The sequence below is a fragment of the Macaca mulatta genome, chromosome X (genome assembly GCF_049350105.2).
Source record: "Macaca mulatta isolate MMU2019108-1 chromosome X, T2T-MMU8v2.0, whole genome shotgun sequence".
Taxonomy (NCBI): domain Eukaryota; kingdom Metazoa; phylum Chordata; class Mammalia; order Primates; family Cercopithecidae; genus Macaca; species Macaca mulatta.
The window spans coordinates 161,931,233-161,951,136 of NC_133426.1; the positions used below are offsets into that span (position 1 = coordinate 161,931,233).

A 19,904-nucleotide genomic window follows, 5' to 3' on the forward strand; every position below is an offset into this window, starting at 1 on the left:
AAAATAGGGTCAATTCTGCAAGAAGATATAACAATTTTAAATATATACACAATCAACACTGGAAAACCCAGATATATAAAGCAAATATTATTCGAGCTAAAGAGAGAGACCCAAATACAATAATAGCTGGAGACTTCAATACCCCACTTTTAGCATTGGACAGATATCCAACAAAAAATCAACAAAGAAATTCAGACTTAGTCTGTACTATAAACTAAATGAATCTAATAGATATTTACAGAACGTTTGATTCAACAGCTGCAGAATACACATTCTTTTCCTGAGCACGTGGATCATTCTCTAAGATAGATTATATTTTGGTGTAACAAGAAAAGGCTTAAAATATTCAAAAACTTGAAATAATATCAAGCATCTTTTCTGACCACAATGGAATAAAACTAGAAATCAATAACAAAAGGAATTCTGGAAACTATACAAATACATGGAAATTAAACGATATGCTCCTGAATGAACAGTGGGTCAATGAAAAAATTAAGAAAAAATTGAATTTTTTCAATTTTTTCAATTTTTCAATAAAAAAATTGAAAAATTTCTTGAAACAAATGATAATGGGAACACAACATATGAAAACCTATGAGATACAGCAAAAGCACTAAGAGTGAAGTTTATAGCTATAAGCACCTATGTTAAAAAAGAATAAAATCTTCAAATAAATAACTGTATGATGCCTCTTACAGAACTAGAAAAGCAAGAGCAACACAAACCAAAAGTTAGTAGAGAAAATAAAGATCAGAACAAAAATAAATGAAATTTAAATGAAGAAAATAATAGAAAATACAAAAAAAAAGAAAAAGTCGGGTTTTTAAAAAGATAAACAAAATTCACAAAACTTTAGACAGACTCACTAAGAAAAAAAGATAGAAGATGAAAATAAGTAAAATCAGATGAAAAAGGAAATATCACAACCAATACCACAAAAAATTCAAAGGATCAATAGTGGCTACTATGGGCAACTATGTGCCAATAAATTGGAAAATCTAGAATAAATAGATAAATTCCTGGACACATACAACCTACTAAGACTGAACCATGAAGAAATTTTAACCCGAACAGACCAGTAGCAAGTAACAGGATCAAAGTCTTCCAGCAACACAGAAATGCCTGAGACCCAATGGCTTCACTGTTGAAATCTAAAAAACATTTAAAGAAGAACTAATACCAATCCTACTTAAACTATTCCAAGAAACAAAGGAGGAGGGAATAATTCCAGACTCATTCTATGAGGCTATATTGCTCTGATACCAAAGCCAGAGACACATCAAGAAAAGAAAACTACAGGCCAACATCCCTGATGAACATAGATGCAAAAATCCTCAACAAAATATTAGCAAACCGAGTTGCACAACACATTGAGAAGATCATTCATCATGACCAAGTGGGATTTATTCCAGGGATGCAAGGATGGTTCAACATACACAGATTGGTCAATACGATACATCATATCAACAGAATGGAGGACAAAAATCATATGATCATTTCAATAGATGCTGAAAAAGCATTTGATAAAATTTGACATTGCTTCATTATAAAATCCCTTTAAAAACTGGGTATATAGATGGAACATACCTCAACATAATAAAAGACATATATGACAGACCCACAGCTAGTATCATGCTGAATGGGGATCAGAACATGACGAGGATACCTATTTACACCACTGTTACTAACATAGCATTAGAAGTCCTAGCTAGAGCAATCAGACAAGAGAAAGAAATAAAGGGCCTCCTAATTAGAAAGGAAGAAGTTAAATTATCCTTGCTTGCAGATGATATGATCTTATATTTGGAAAAACCTAAAGACTCCACCAGAAACCTATTGGAACTGATCAAACAAATTCAGTAACATTGCAGGATACAAAATCAAGATACAAAAATCAGTAGCATTACTATATGCCAACAGTGAACCATCTGAAAAAGAAATCAAGAGAATAATCCCATTTACAATAGCTACAAATAAATTCAAATACCTGAGATTTAGCCAAGGAAGTGAAAGATCTCTACAATGAAAACTATAAAATATTGATGAAAGAAATTGCAGAGGACATACAAAAAAAGAAAAGATATTCTATGTCCATGGATTGGAAGAATCAATATTGTAAAAATGTCCATACTACCCAAAGCAATCTACAGATTCATAGCAATCCCTATCAAAATACCAATGACATTCTTCACAGAAACAGAAAAAAAATTTCTAAAATTTATGTGGAACCACAAAAGACCCAGAATAGCCAAAGCTATCCTGAGCCAAAAGAACAAAACTGGAGGATCACGTTACCTGATTTCAAATTATACTACAGAGCTATAGTAAAGAAAACAGCATGATACTGGCATAAAAGCAGATACATAAACCAAAGGAACAAAATAGAAAAGTCAGAAACAAATTCATACATCTATAGTGAGCTCATTTTTGACAAAGATGCCAAGAACATACATTAGGGAAAAGACAAACTCTTCAATAAATGATGCTGGGAAAACTGGATATCTATATGCAGAATGAAACTAAATCTCTATCTCTTGTCTTGTACAAAAATAAAATCCAAATTGATTAAAGACTTAAATCTAATATCTCAAACTATGAAACTACTACAAGAAAACATTGAGGAATCTTTCTAGGAAATTGGACTGGACAAAGATTTCTTAAGTCGTATCCCACAAGCACAGGAAACCAAAGCAAAATTGGACAAATGGGATCACATCAAGTTAACAAGCTTCTGCACAGCAAAGGAAACAATCAACAAAATGAAGAGACAACCCACAGAATGGGAGAAAATATTTGCAAACTACCCACCTGACAAGAGATTAATAATCAGAATATATAAAGAGCTCTAACAACTCTATATGAAAAAACCTAACAATCTTATTAGCCCTTTTCCCATTGGCCTTAAGAACACTTGCCAACAGTGCTTGCAAGTATTAACCAAGGAAATGAAAGTAAGATAAGTATTATTTTTGCATTGCTCCAGTACATTGACTTTGAAAACAAAACACATCATTCTATTTATAGCATTCTGTTTTTAGTAATGGTATTTCCATTTACAAAATATAGTAAATCTCAATTGATAAAAAATGTCAAATCTTAGAAAATGTAGCCTTCCTAGATGTCACATTATCATTGTTCTTGTACAGTTTTTGGCTGAGGATTCATTTGAAGAATCCGAGTTTTCCGAAATAGACGATTCTGATGAGTTAGATGATTCTGATGTTAGTTCTGTTTAGAAAAAAACTCCAAGAACAGTTTTTATGTTTTATTTTTACATTGAAAATCAGTCAGATTTGCTCCAGCCTCAAAGAGTGTGTTTATGTAAAATTAAATGAGTGCTGGTAGTGAGCTGCACTTTTCTTTTACTAAAAAGGAAAAGGGTTAAAAAATGTGCAAAAGACCTGAATAGATGTTTCTGAAAGGAAGAGATACAAATGGCAGTCATATGAAAAGGTGCTCAACCTCATTGATCATTAGATAAATGCAAATCAAAACTACAATGAGATATCTCAGCCCAGTTAAAATTGATTTTATACAAAAGACAAGCAATAACAAATAGTGCCAAGTATGTGGAGAAAAGGGAAGCCTCATACTGTCAGTGGGAATATAAATTAATACAACCATTATGGAGATCAGTTTGAGGTTCCTCAAAACATCTAAAAATATAGTTACCATATGATCCAGCAATCCCACTGTTGGGTATATACCCAAAGGAAAAGAAACCAGTATACTGAAGAGATATCTACACTCCCATGTTTATTGCAGCACTATTCACAATAGTCAAGATTTGGAAGGAACCCAAAATGTTTATCAACAGATGAATGAATAAAGAAAATGCGGTACATATACACACTTGAGCACTGTTCAGCCATATAAAATATGAGATCCTGTCATTTGCAACAACGTGGATGGCACTGGAGGTCATTGTGTTGAGTGAAATAAGCCAGGCACAGAAGGACAATCTTGCTTTCATTTTTTATTTTCACTTAGTCATGGGAGCTAAAAATTGAAACAACTGGGCTCAATGGAGACAGAGAGCAGAATGATGGTTACCAGAGACTGAAAGTGTAGTGGGGAGAGAGAAGGGGAATGGTTAGTGGGTACAAAAAAGTAAAAAGAATGAATGTTCCAGTATTTGATAGTACAACAGGGTGACTATATTTAATAATAATTTAGTTGTATGTTTTAAAATAACTAAAAGAGTATGTTTAGATTGTTTGTAACACAAAGGATAAATGCTTGAGATTATGGATATCTCATTTACCCTGATGTAATTATTACACATTGTATGTCTGTATCATCAAAATATCCCATATACCCTATATATATATACACACACACACACACACAATATATATACACATAGTAGGTGGGTATGTGTATATATATACATATATATGCTGATATATATACATATACATATATATGCTGAATAAAAATATATATGTATGTATATTGATCAGTTAACTTTGCTGCAGTATGTGGCACCCTGAAAGAACTGTAATAGTAACGTCAAAGATAATTGATTATAGATCACCATAACAAATATAATAGTAATGAAAAAGTTTGAAATATTGTAAGAATTACCAAAATGTGACACTGAGACAAGAAGTGAGTACATGCTGTTAGAAAAATGGTGCAGAGTGTCCACAAACCTTCAATTTGAAAAAAAAAAATCTGCAAAGCACATTAATTCAAGGCACGATAAAATGAAGTATGCCTGTATTAATAATTTCTATCTTCTCTTTTTTTTTTTTTTTTTGATTAGCCTGGCTAGAGATTTATTAATTTTATTGATTTTTTCAAAGAACTAGATTTGGGTTTCATTGCTTTTCTCTCTTAATTTCCTGTTTTCAATTTCTTTGATTTCTGCCCTAATTTTACTATTTTATTTCTTCTACTTAATTTGGACTTAACTTGTCTTTCTTTTCTAGTTTCCTCAGGTAAAATTTTATATTATTGATTTTATATCTTTCTTTCTTATATATCCATTAAATACTATAAACAGCCTTCTAAGCACTGCTTTTGCTGCGTTCTGAAAATTTCAATAAATTATACTTTTATTCTCATTTAGTTAAAAAAAATTTTTAACTTTTCTGAGATTTCGTTTTTGACCAATGTGTTATTTATATGTATGTTGTTTAATCTCCAAATGTTTTGGGGGTTTTCTTCCTATTTTTCTGTTACTGATGACTAGTTTAATTCCAATGTGGTCTAAGAGAATACTTTGTATGATTTTAATTATTTTAAATTTGTTAAGGTGTGTTTTAAAGCCCAAGATATGATTTATCTTGATTAATGTTCCACATTTATAGAATTTATAGAATTGACATTCTATGTCAATCAGGTCCAGTTAATTAGCAGTGCTTTCAGTCCAATTATATCCTGATTTTCTGCCTGCTGAATCTGTTGATTTTTGAGAGAAGGATGTTGAAATTTCCAACTATAAAAGTGGATTATTTCTTGTAGTTCTCTCAGTTGGTTCTTTGTTTTTTATCCACTTGATAATCTGTGTTTTAACTGGTGTATTTAGACCATTCACATTTGAAGTCATTATTGATACAGTTTGATTAATACGTACCTTTTTATAATTGTTCTCTTTTTCCCCTGGTTCTTTATCTTTTTCTATCTTCCACTCTTTTTTTTCTTTCCTGGTTTAAGTGGAACATTTTATATGATTCAGTGTTCTCTTTTCTCTTAGCATATTGTTTGTTTCTTTTGAAACATTTTAAGTGGTTGTACTAGAGTTTGCAGTATGCATTTACAACTAATCTAAATCCACTTTCAAATAACACCATACTGATTCACCGAAAGTGCAGGTACTTTATAAAAAATATTCCTGGTTTCTCTCTCCCATCCCTTAAACATTTCTGTCATACATTTCACTTATTCATAAGCAATATCCAATATATCATTGCTCTTATTATTTTGAACAAACTTTTACCTGGTAGGCCACTGAAACATAAGAAAAATAAAATATTTTATTTTACCTTTATTTATGTGTTTTTAAACACTTTTCCTTTGTAATCCAGATCCATGTTTCTGACATATATCATTTTCCTTCTCCCTGAAGGAGAAGACCTTCTTTTAACATTTTTTGCAAGACAAGCTTACTGGTGACACATTTCCTCAATTTTTGTTTGTATGAGAAAGTCTTTATTTCTCCTTCACTTTGAAGGACAGTTTAATTGGATATAGAACTCTAGGTTGGTGTTGTTTTTTTTTTTCTTTCAACACTTTAAATACTTAATTTCACTTTCTTCTTGCTTTCATGGTATCTGATAAGTTTCTGTAATTCTTACCCTTGTTCTTCTAATGATAAGGTGTTTTTCCCCCTCTGGTTTCCTTCAAGATTTTCTCTTTATCTTTGCTTTCCTGTGGTTTAAATATCATGTGCTTAAGTGTAGTTTTTTGTTTGTTTATTTTGTTATTTCTCGTGCTTGGTATTCACTGAGCTTCCTTGCATCTGTGGTTTGGTATCTGTTAATAATTTTGGAATATTCTCAGCCATTATTTTTTTTTATTGTGAGTTAAAACTTTATTAGACTTATGTATAAGAGGTGGTGTTGAAATACAGAAATGATTTTGACATTATTCTTTTTTTTTCTTATGAGATATTTATTTATTTATTTATTTTTATTGTTATTATACTTTAAGTTCTAGGGTACATGTGCATAACGTTTGTTATGCATAAGGTTTGTTACCTATGTATACTTGTGCCATGTTGCTGTGCTGCACCCATCAACTCGTCAGCACCCATCAACTCGTCATTTACATCAGGTATAACTCCCATTGCAATCCCTCCCCCCTCCCCCCTCCCCATGATAGGCCCCGGTGTGTGATGTTCCCCTTCCTGAGTCCAAGTGATCTCATTGTTCAGTTCCCACCTATGAGTGAGAACATGCGGTGTTTGGTTTTGTGTTCTTGTGATAGTTTGCTAAGAATGATGGTTTCCAGCTGCATCCATGTCCCTACAAAGGACACAAACTCACCCTTTTTTATGGCTGCATAGTATTCCATGGTGTATATGTGCCATATTTTCTTAATCCAGTCTGTCACTGATGGACATTTGGGTTGATTCCAAGTCTTTGCTATTGTGAATAGTGCTGCAATAAACATACGTGTGCATGTGTCTTTATAGCAGCATGATTTATAATCCTTTGGGTATATACCCAGTAATGGGATGGCTGGGTCATATGGTACATCTAGTTCTAGATCCTTGAGGAATCGCCATACTGTTTTCCATAATGGTCGAACTAGTTTACAATCCCACCAACAGTGTAAAAGTGTTCCTATTTCTCCACATCCTCTCCAGCACCTGTTGTTTCCTGACTTTTTAATGATCGCCATTCTAACTGGTGTGAGATGGTATCTCATTGTGGTTTTGATTTGCATTTCTCTGATGGCCAGTGATGATGAGCATTTTTTCATGTGTCTGTTGGCTGTATGAATGTCTTCTTTTGAGAAATGTCTGTTCATATCCTTTGCCCACTTTTTGATGGGTTGTTTGTTTTTTTCTTGTAAATTTGTTTGAGTTCTTTGTAGGTTCTGGATATTAGCCCTTTGTCAGATGAGTAGATTGCAAAAATTTTCTCCCATTCTGTAGGTTGCCTGTTCACTCTGATGGCAGTTTCTTTTGCTGTGCAGAAGCTCTTTAGTTTAATGAAATCCCATTTGTCAATTTTGGCTTTTGCTGCTGTTGCTTTTGGTGTTTTAGACATGAAGTCTTTGCCCATGCCTATGTCCTGAATGGTACTACCTAGGTTTTCCTCTAGGGTTTTTATGGTATTAGGTCTAACATTTAAGTCTCTAATCCATCTTGAATTAATTTTCGTATAAGGAGTAAGGAAAGGATCCTTATGGCTTTCTACTTATGGCTAGCCAATTTTCCCAGCACCATTTATTAAACAGGGAATCCTTTCCCCATTTCTTGTTTCTCTCAGGTTTGTCAAAGATCAGATGGCTGTAGATGTGTGGTATTTTTTCTGAGGACTCGGTTCTGTTCCATTGGTCTATATCTCTGTTTTGGTACCAGTACCATGCTATTTTGGTTACTGTAGCCTTGTCGTATAGTTTGAAGTCAGGTAGCGTGATGCCTCCAGCTTTGTTCTTTTGACTTAGGATTGTCTTGGAGATGCGGGCTCTTTTTTGGTTCCATATGAACTTTAAAGCAGTTTTTTCCAATTCTGTGAAGAAACTCATTGGTAGCTTGATGGGGATGGCATTGAATCTATAAATAACCTTGGGCAGTATGGCCATTTTCACGATATTGATTCTTCCTATCCATGAGCATGGTATGTTCTTCCATTTGTTTGTGTCCTCTTTGATTTCACTGAGCAGTGGTTTGTAGTTCTCCTTGAAGAGGTCCTTTACATCCCTTGTAAGTTGGATTCCTAGGTATTTTATTCTCTTTGAAGCAATTGTGAATGGAAGTTCATTCATGATTTGGCTCTCTGTTTGTCTGTTACTGGTGTATAAGAATGCTTGTGATTTTTGCACATTAATTTTGTATCCTGAGACTTTGCTGAAGTTGCTTATCAGCTTAAGGAGATTTTGGGCTGAGACAAGGGGGTTTTCTAAATATACAATCATGTCATCTGCAAAGAGGGACAATTTGACTTCTTCTTTTCCTAACTGAATACCCTTGATTTCTTTCTCTTGCCTGATTGCCCTAGCCAGAACTTCCAACACTATGTTGAATAGGAGTGGTGAGAGAGGGCATCCCTGTCTTGTGCCAGTTTTCAAAGGGAATTTTTCCAGTTTTTGCCCATTCAGTATGATATTGGCTGTGGGTTTGTCATAAATACCTCTTATTATTTTGAGGTACGTTCCATCAATACCGAATTTTTTGAGCGTTTTTAGCATGAAGGGCTGTTGAATTTTGTCAAAAGCCTTTTCTGCATCTATTGAGATAATCGTGTTGTTCTTGTCTTTGGTGCTGTTTATATTCTGGATTATGTTTATTGATTTGCGAATGTTGAACCAGCCTTGCATCCCAGGGATGAAGCCCACTTGATCATGGTGGATAAGCTTTTTGATGTGCTGCTGAATCCGGTTTGCCAGTATTTTATTGAGGATTTTTGCATCGATGTTCATCAGGGATATTGGTCTAAAATTCTCTTTTTTTGTTGTGTCTCTGCCAGGCTTTGGTATCAGGATGATGTTGGCCTCATAAAATGAGTTAGGGAGGATTCCCTCTTTTCCTATTGATTGGAATAGTTTCAGAAGGAATGGTACCAGCTCCTCCTTGTACCTCTGGTAGAATTCAGCTGTGAATCCATCTGGTCCTGGATTTTTTTGGTTGGTAGGCTATTAATTATTGCCTCAATTTCAGAGCCTGCTATTGGTCTATTCAGGGATTCAACTTCTTCCTGGTTTAGTCTTGGAAGAGTGTTAGTGTCCAGGAAATTATCCATTTCTTCTAGATTTTCTAGTTTATTTGCATAGAGGTGTTTAGATTATTCTCTGATGGTAGTTTGTATTTCTGTGGGGTCGGTGGTGATATCCCCTTTATCATTTTTAATTGCGTCTATTTGGTTCTTCTCTCTTTTCTTCTTTATTAGTCTTGCTAGCGGTCTGTCAATTTTGTTGATCTTTTCAAAAAACCAACTCCTGGATTCATTGATTTTTTGGAGGGTTTTTTGTGTCTATCTCCTTCAGTTCTGCTCTGATCTTAGTTATTTCTTGCCTTCTGCTAGCTTTTGAATGCGTTTGCTCTTGCTTCTCTAGTTCTTTTAATTGTGATGTTAGAGTGTCAATTTTAGATCTTTCCTGCTTTGTCTTGTGGGCATTTAGCGCTATAAATTTCCCTCTACACACTGCTTTAATTGTGTCCCAAGGATTCTGGTATGTTGTATCTTTGTTCTCATTGGTTTCAAAGAACATCTTTATTTCTGCCTTCATTTTGTTATGTACCCAGTAGTCATTCAGGAGCAGGTTGTTCAGTTTCCTTGTAGTTGAGCGGTTTTGATTGAGTTTCTTAGTCCTGAGTTCTAGTTTGATTGCACTGTGGTCTGAGAGACAGTTTGTTATAATTTCTGTTCTTGTACATTTGCTGAGGAGTGCTTTACTTCCAATTATGTGGTCAATTTTGGAGTAAGTGCGATGTGGTGCTGAGAAGAATGTATATTCTGTTGATTTGGGGTGGAGAGTTCTATAGATGTCTATTAGGTCTGCTTGCTGCAGAGATGAATTCAATTCCTGGATATCCTTGTTAACTTTCTGTCTCGTTGATCTGTCTAATGTTGACGGTGGAGTGTTGAAGTCTCCCATTATTATTGTATGGGAGTCTAAGTCTCTTTGTAAGTCTCTAAGGACTTGCTTTATGAATCCGGGTGCTCCTGTATTGGGTGCATATATATTTAGGATAGTTAGCTCTTCCTGTTGAATTGATCCTTTTACCGTTATGTAATGGCCTTCTTTGTCTCTTTTGATCTTTGATGGTTTAAAGTCTGTTTTATCAGAGACTAGTATTGCAACCCCTGCTTTTTTTTTGTTCTCCATTTGCTTGGTAAATCTTCCTCCATCCCTTTATTTTGAGCCTATGTATGTCTCTGCATGTGAGATGGGTCTCCTGAATACAGCAGACTGATGGGTCTTGACTCTTTATCCAGTTTGCCAGTCTGTGTCTTTTAATTGGAGCATTTAGTCCAGTTACATTTAAGGTTAATATTGTTATGTGTGAACTTGAACCTGCCATTATGATATTAACTGGTTATTTTGCTCGTTAGTTGATGCAGTTTCTTCCTAGCCTAAATGGTCTTTACATTTTGGCATGTTTTTGCAATGGCTGGTACCGGTTGTTCCTTTCCATGTTGAGTGCTTCCTTCAGGGTCTCTTGTAAGGCAGGCCTAGTGGTGACAAAATCTCTAAGCATTTGCTTATCTGTAAAGGATTTTATTTCTCCTTCACTTATGAAACTTAGTTTGGCTGGATATGAAATTCTGAGCTTAAAATTCTTTTCTTTAAGAATGTTGAATATTGGCCCCCACTCTCTTCTGGCTTGTAGAGTTTCTGCCGAGAGATCTGCTGTTAGTCTGATGGGCTTCCCTTTGTGGGTAACCCGACCTTTCTCTCTGGCTGCCCTTAAGTTTTTTTCCTTCATTTCAACTTTGGTGAATCTGACAATTATGTGTCTTGGAGTTGCTCTTCCCGAGGAGTATCTTTGTGGCTTTCTCTGTATTTCCTGGATTTGAATGTTGGCCTGCCCTACTAGGTTGGGGAAGTTCTCCTGGATGATATCCTGAAGAGTGTTTTCCAACTTGGTTCCATTTTCCCCCTCACTTTCAGGCACCCCAATCAGACGTAGATTTGGTCTTTTTACATAATCCCATACTTCTTGCAGGCTTTGTTCATTTCTTTTTCTTCTTTTTTCTTTTGGTTTCTCTTCTTGCTTCATTTCATTCATTTGATTCTCAATCGCTGATACCCTTTCTTCCAGTTGATCGAGTCGGTTACTGAAGCTTGTGTATTTGTCATGTATTTCTCGTGTCATGGTTTTCATCTCTTTCATTTCGTTTATGACCTTCTCTGCATTAATTACTCTAGCCATCAATTCTTCCACTTTTTTTTCAAGATTTTTAGTTTCTTTGCGCTGGGTACGTAATTCCTCCTTTAGCTCTGAGAAGTTTGATGGACTGAAGCCTTCTCTCATCTTGTCAAAGTCATTCTCCGTCCAGCTTTGATCCGTTGCTGGCGATGAGCTGCGCTCCTTTGCCGGGGGAGATGCGCTCTTATTTTTTGAATTTCCAGCTTTTCTGCCCTGCTTTTTCCCCATCTTTGTGGTTTTATCTGCCTCTGGTCTTTGATGATGATGGTGACGTACTGATGGGGTTTTGGTGTAGGTGTCCTTCCTGTTTGATAGTTTTCCTTCTAACAGTCAGGACCCTCAGCTGTAGGTCTGTTGGAGATTGCTTGAGGTCCACTCCAGACCCTGTTTGCCTGGGTATCAGCAGCACAGGCTGCAGAAGATAGAATATTGCTGAGTAGTGAGTGTACCTGTCTGATTCTTGCTTTGGAGGCTTCCTCTCAGAGGTGTACTCCAGCCTGTGAGGTGTGGGGTGTCAGACTGCCCTTAGTGCGGGATGTCTCCCAGTTAGGCTACTCAGGGGTCAGGGACCCACTTGAGCAGGGAGTCTGTCCCTTCTCAGATCTCAACCTCCGTGTTGGGAGATCCACTGCTCTCTTCAAAGCTGTCAGACAGAGTCTTTTGCGTCTGCAGAGGTTTCTGCTGCTTTTGTTGTTTACTGTGCCCTGTCCCCAGAGGTGGAGTCTACAGAGACAGGCAGGTTTCCTTGAGCTGCTGTGAGCTCCACTCAGTTCGAGCTTCCCAGTGGCTTTGTTTACCTACTTAAGCCTCAGCAATGGCGGGCGCCCCTCCCCCAGCCTCGCTGCTGCCTTGCAGCGAGATTGCAGACTGCTGTGCTAGCAATGAGGGAGGCTCTGTGGCCATGGGACCCTCCCGGCCAGGTGTGGGATATAAACCCCTGGTGTGCCTGTTTGCTTAAAGCGCAGTATTGGGGTGGGAGTTACCCGATTTTCCAGGTGTTGTGTGTCTCAGTTCCCCTGGCTAGGAAAAGGGATTCCCTTTCCCCTTGCGCTTCCCAGGTGAGGCGATGCCTCGCCCTGCTTCAGCTCTCGCTGGTCTGGCTGCAGCAGCTGACCAGCACCGATTGTCCGGCACTCCCTAGTGAGATGAACCCAGTACCTCAGTTGAAAATGCAGAAATCACCGGTCTTCTGTGTCGCTTGCACTGGGAGTTGGAGACTGGAGCTGTTCCTATTCGGCCATCTTGCCCCTCCCCCCTCAGCCATTATTATTTCAAATATTTCTTTTGTTTCTTTCTCTCTTTCTTCTTCTGGGATTCCTATTACATGTACATTATATCTTCTGTAGTTGTCACACAGTTCTTGAATATTCTATTTTTTCAGTAATTTTTCTCTTCGATTATCAGCTTGGGAAGCTAATATTACCATATCTTCAGTTTCACTGATTTTTTTCCTGAACCATGTCTAGTCTACTGGTGAGCCCGTCAAAGACATTATGTATGTAATAGTGTTTTTTGTTTCTAGCATTTGCTTATTTGCTTTTGATTCTTTCTTAGAATTTTCATCTATCTGCTTATATTATCTGTCTATTTTTGAATGTTGTTCACTTTTTCCATTACAGCCCTTAACATATTAGTTATAGCTATTTTAAATTTCTGGTCTTGTAATTCCTAAATTTCTGCTGCATCCAAGTCTGGTTCTGATGCTTGCCTTGTCTCTTCAGACTGGTTGTTTTTTTGTTCTTTGGTTTTGGGTTTGTTTGTTTGTTTGTTTTGTCTTTTAGCATGTCTTGTAATTGTTGTAAAATGGACATAATAAAAGGTCAAAGGAACTGAGGTAAATAGGTCTTTATGTGAGGTTTTATGTTCATCTATCTATGAGTTAGGCTTGTTTACTGTTTGCTGTAGCTGTAGGCATCGGGGCTAAACTTCCTCTAGTATCCTTGTTTTCGTCTCTGTGAGTTTTCCTAGAGACTTCTTTTTAAATAGAGTCTGATACTTGCAGTTGTTTTCAGCTATTTCAGTTGTTTTCAGTTATTATACAGGAGTTAGACTGATGTATTGGTAAGGTAGAAGGAAGGAAAGCATTCTATAGTTCTCTAATGATGTCTGTCTTTTAGTGAGTCTGTGCCTCTGGGCTGTGACCTTCCCGAGTGCTTCAGAGTAGAACTGGGTATTTCTCTTCTCCAACTGGAAGGCTAGAGAAGTCTGGAGTTGGGTATTTCCCTTTCCTCAAGTTGTTCTGATAAAATCCACATTGGTTAGGCTCTGTAAAGTAGTCTCTCTTGAGGGCAAGAATTTGTTAAGGAGACTAGAACACTTTTGGGTGTATTTCAAAGTGGTTACTTTCCCTCTCCCCTTGCCAGAAGCATAAGGGGTTTTTTTTCAGCCTTCACCCTGAGAACCTGGTGGGGATCCTGTAGGTAAAATTCACAAAAGTTTGGGGAGTTCCCCTAAGGCTGGGCCTTCAGGAGTTTTTATCTCTCAAGCTGCTCTGCACTCAGTCTCCAATAATTAGCCAGTTTCCCTTTAAGTATTTCTATCCCGTGCTGGCTTCAGTGTGGTTTCTGTTCCGAGTAAGCTGTGATTCTCTGTATCTACCTATATGTGTCTCCAGTTTTTATGGCAATGGCTTGTCCTGTGACGTCGATTCTTTGATGGATCTAAGAAGAGTTGTTGATTTTTAGTTTTTCAGCTTTTTTCTTATTGTGAAGATAAGAGAATGACTTCCAAGCTCTTTACATGTCAGACCAAAACCCAAAGTCAATTTAGTTTAATTTTTAAGATTTCTTAAGAGTTACTGCATTTTAAGAATTGTCTCTGCCCAATATATTTAAGGTGAAGTTTAAAAATTTCTAAGTGTTTGCATTTTGTTTACTTAATTTTTATTTTAATTGTATTTTAATTATATTACGGTCAACTTGTCCTCTGTTTCTTATTTTTTTTAATTTGAATTTTCTTCGTAGTACATTATACAATGAATTCTATAACCTTTTTATAGATATTTAAAAACTATTTCTAACAATATGCTAAGTGTAGCGTCAACATTGTTGATTACATTATTTAAATATTCTATGTCCATTGTATTTATTCAACGAATACTTGTGTGTGTTTTTTGGTCTATAAGAAAATGTTTTATTATTTTATCTGTAATAATTACAACTGTAATTTTAGATTCAGTGTACATTTGTTACATGAGTATATTGAGTGACACTGAGATTTGGGGTATGAATGATCCTGTCACTCAGATAATGAGGATAGTACCCAATAGGTTATTTTTCAGCACTTATCCCCTTTCTCCCTCCCCTCTTTTGGGGCCTCCAGTATCTATTGTTGCCATCTTTATGTCCATGTGCACCCAAGGCTTAACTCCCACTTGGAAGTGAGAATATGCAGTATTTGGTTTTCTGTTCCTGCATTAATTTGCTTAGTATGATGGCTTCCAGCTGCATCCATGTTGCTGCAAAAGGCATGATTTCATTCTTTTTCATGGCTACACAGTATTCCATGGAGCATATGTACCACATTTTCTTATCCAATCCACCACTGATAGGCATCTAGATTGATTCCATGTCTTTGCTAGCAAATATTTGTTGCACATCAATATGATTCAGGTGGCATGTTAGTTATCTGTGAAACAATGGTGAGCACAATAGAACAATCCTTGTCATTATGAGACTCATAATCTAGAGGTAAGATGCAGACAAGTAAACAGACAACTGTAATACAATGAAAAAAAATGCTGTAATGAGGATCATACAGAGTACTATGTAAGAACATAGAAAGGGCAATATAACGCAGATGGGGAGTTAGGGAAGGCTTTCTAGGAAGAAGTTATGATCAAGCTGAGACCTAAAGGATAAATAGGAGCTAACCAAGTAAAGAATGAATAAAAAATGTTCCAAACATGTTTGAAGACCTGGATGTGATAGTTAGGAAACTGAAGTTCACTGTGGCTGGATTGTGAATGTGACTGGGGGATAGAGAGCAGGGACGCAAAAATAAGACTGGAGAGGACCCAAATCATGTGAAGCCTTTTGCTCATAGTAAGGAGTTTAGAATTTATCCTAAGGTAAGTGAGGAGGTATTGAAAGAATTTAAGCAAGTGAGTGATACAATATGAATTGTACTTTAGGAAGATTCTATACCTTCAAAATGGAGTATGAATTGGAATGTGGGAATATAAGAGTGTATTTAACCTTACATTATTACCACCCCTGATTTCTATTTTTAATTAAATTTGAGTTACCCGAGTATATTTGAATGCATTCACCTTTTAAAAATAATTAGGACCTAATTCTCACACCTTGTACAAAAATCCATGCAAAATAGATCATGGATTTAAATGTAAACTGTAAAACATTTTTGGAAGTAAACATAGGATAAAATCTTTGGGAACTACAGGTGGATAAAGAGTTCTTATGCCTGAGACCAAAAGCACAAATCTTTAAAAGAAAACAATTGCTAAATTAGACTTTATCAAAATGAAAAAAATGCACTGGGAAAAGATGTTAAGAGGATGAAAAAACAAGGTGCAGATTGGGGAAAAAAATGCTTGCAACTCACAACTGCAACAGAGAATATGTTTCCACAATATATATAAAGTGTGCTCAGAACTCAGCAGTAAAAAAAAAAAAATCAAACAATCCAATTAGAAAATGGTCAAAAACATGAACAGACATTGAACTAAAGAAAACAAATAGGACAGACTAAGATGGTAGATTAGAAGCAGCTTCATTCAGTCCATGGCTTTCATGGAGAGGAATGAAAATGGTGAGTGAATTCTGCACCTTCAACTGAGGTATCCAGGTTCTCATACTGGGACTGACTAGGCAGATGACTTGACCCGTGGACAGCAAGGAAAGCAGGGTGGAGCGATGGCCTACCCGGGAGTGGTACAGAGCCAGGATAGCCCCACCCCCAGCCAAGGGAGGTGGTGAGTGATTGTGCAACCCTTCCTGAGAAACCACGCTTTTCCCACAGATCTTTGCAACCTGCAGATCAGGAGATCCCCTCGTGAACCCACACCACCAGGGCCTTGGGTCTGAAGCACAGGGTTGTATAGAGTCTCAGCAAAGTAGCTGATCAGGCACACATGGAGACACAGGAGCTTTGCATACTCCACCCCTGGAAATTCCAGTTGAGGTGGGATATCATTTGTACATTCCCCTAGGAAGGGGGTTGAATAAAGGGAGCCAACTGGCATTGTTCTATGGGCCCCACTTCCATGGCACCTCACAAGTTACAACCCACTGGGTTAGAATTCCAGCTGGCCAGAGGCAGCAGGCTGGAGACTGCCTGAGATGGACTGAGTTCCTGGGGGGAGGGGCAGATGCCATCTCTGTGGTTCAAGTCAGCCATTCTAGCCTGCTGGCTCCAGAGAGTCCAGGTGGTCCAGACCGGCAGGAGTTCTCCACAAGGAAGCACAGCTGCTGCTATGCCAGATCATGGCCAGACTGCTTCTTTAAGTGGAATCCCAACCCATCTCTCCTCACTGAGGTGTGGGGGGAGGGACTCCCTGTGGGAATTTCAACAATTCTGGCCAGGGTTATATGGACATAACTCTGATCTCCCTGAGATGGAGCCCCCAGGGGGAGGGGCAACCACTGTCTCTGCAGTTCAGCTGACAGCATTTCCAGCCTGCTGGCTCTGGAGAGTCTGGGTGGTTTGGACAAGGTGGTGGGGTTCCCCCTAGTGCAGCACATTTGCTTAGTCAAAGGGCAGCCAGACTGCTTCTTTAAGTTGGCCCCTGATCCCATTCCTCCTGACTGGGTGAGACCTCCCAACAGGGGTCTCCAGACACCTCCTAGAGGAGTGTTCAGACCAGCATCAGATTGGTGACCACTGGGACGGAGCTTTCAGAAGAAGGAGCCAGCTGCCATCTTTTCTGTTTTGCAGCCTTCACTGGTGATATATCCAGGTGAGGGAGGGACCAAGGTGACTAGGGCCTGGAGTGGACCCCCAGCAAACTGCAGCAGTCTGTGGAAGAGTGGCCTGACTGTTAAAAGATAAACAAACAAACAGGAAGCAACAGCAACAACAACAACAACAAAAGACCCCACAAAAACCCGTATTCAAAGGTTAGCAACCTCAAGGATCAAAGATGAACCCACAAAGATGAGAAAGAATCAGTGCAAAAACACTGAAAACTCAAAATGCCACAGTGTCTCTTCTCCTCCAAATGACCACAGCACCTTTCCATCAAGGGCACAGAACTGGGCCAAGGCTGAGATGGCTAGATTGACAGAAGTGGGCTTCATAAGGTGAGTAATAATGTGTTGCAGGAAGTCAGGGACCCCGAATGGAGGGACCGGCTGGAGCCACAGCAGAAGAACATAAATTACAAAGATTTCATTTTAATATGGACATATATCAGTTCCCAAAATTAATACTTTTATAATTTCTTACACCTGTTTTACTTTAATCTCTTAATCTTGTTATCTTCACAAGCTGAGGACATACATCACCTCAGGACCACTATTGTGTTAACTGTATTAATTGATTGTAAAACGTGTGTTTTAACAATATGAAATCAGTGCACCTTGAAAAAGAACAGAATAACAGCGATTTTAGGGAACAAGGGAAGACAACCATCTGACTGCCTGCAGGGTTGGGCAGAATAGAGCCATATTTTTCTTCTTGCAGAGAGCCTATAAATGGACGTGCAAGTAGGGAAGATATCACTAAATTATTTTCCTAGCAAGCAATATTAATAATTAAGACCCTGGGAAAGGAATGCATTCCTGTGGGGGAGGTCTATAAACAGCCACTCTGGGAGTGTCTGTCTTCTGTGGTTGAGATGAGGACTGAAATACGCCCTGGTCTCCTGCAGTATCCTCAGGCTTACTAGGGTGGGGAAAAACCCCACCCTGGTAAATTTGAGGTCAGACCGGTTCTCTCCTCTTGAACCCTGTTTTCTGTTGTTTAAGATATTTATCAAGACAATACATGCACAGCTGAACATAGACCCTTATCAGTAGTTCTGTTTTGCCTTTTGTCCTGTTTCCTTGGAAGGATGTGATCTTTGTTCTCTTTTTTGCCCTTTGAATCATATGATCTTTGTGACCTACTCACCATTCACACACCCCCTCCTCTTTTGAAACCCTTAATAAAAATCTGCTGGTTTTGCGGCTCAGGTGGGTATCACAGTCCTACCAATATGTGATGTCACTCCCGGAGGCCCAGCTGTAAAATTCTTCTCTTTGTACTCTTTCTTTTTATTTCTCAGCTGGCCAACACTTATGGAAAATAGAAAGAACCTACGTTGAAATATTGGGGGCAGGTTCCCCTGATAATAATGAACTTTGCTAAGCTAAAGGAACGTGTTTTAACCCAGTGCAAAAAAAGCTAAGAATCATGAAAAAAATGATACAGGAACTGATAACCAGAATAGCCAGTTAAGAGAGGAACATAAATGACCCAATGGAGCCAAAAACCACAGCAGGAGAACATCACAAAGCAATCACAAGTATCAATGGCAGAATAGACCAAGTAAAGGAAGGACTCTCAGAGCTTGAAGGCTATTTTTCTGAAACAAGACAGGTGGACAAGAAAAGAGAAAAAGGAATGAAAGGGAACAAACAAAACCTCCAAGAACTATGGGATTATGTAAAAAGACTGAACCTACGACTGATTGGGGTACCTGAAAGATATGGGGAGAACAGAAACAAGTTGGAAAACATACTTCACGATATCATCCAGAAGAAATTCCCCAACCTAGCAAGACAGGCCAACATTCAAATTCAGGAAATCCAGAGAACCCTGGTAAGATGCTCCATGAGAAGATCAACCCCAAGACATATAATTGTCAGATTCTCCAAGGTCGAAATGAGAGAAAAAATGTAAAGGACAGCCAGAGAGAAAGGCCAGGTCACCTACAAAGGGAAGCTCATCAGACTAACAGCAGGCCTCTCAGCAGAAACCCTACAAGCCAGAAGAGATTGGGAGCCAGTATTCAACATTCTTAAAAAAAGAGTTTCCAACCCAGAACATCTGGCCAAACTGAGCTTCATAAGCAAAAGAGAAATAAGATCCTTTTCAGAAAAACAAATGCTGAGGGAATCTATCACCACCAGGCCTCCCTTGCAAGAGCTCCTGAAGGAAGCACTAAATATTGAAAGGAAAAATCTTTGCCAGCCACTACTAAGACACACTGAAGTACAGAGACCAGTGACACTATGAAGTAACCACATCAACAAGTCTGCAAAATAACCAGCTAGCATCATGATGACAGGATCAAATTTACACATAACAATATTAACCTTAAATGTAAATTAGCTAAATGCCCCAATTAAAAGACATCAAATGGCAAGCTGGATAAAGAGTGAAGACCCATCAGTATGCTATCTTCAAGAGACCC

General features: G+C 37.8%; 1 protein-coding gene across 1 annotated transcript in view; it reads left to right on the forward strand.

Moving 5' to 3' along the window:
- Positions 1 to 19,904, forward strand: part of SPRY3 (sprouty RTK signaling antagonist 3) — a 166,400-nt gene that overhangs the window by 111,764 nt on the left and 34,732 nt on the right. The gene's annotated exons all lie outside the window — the stretch shown is intronic.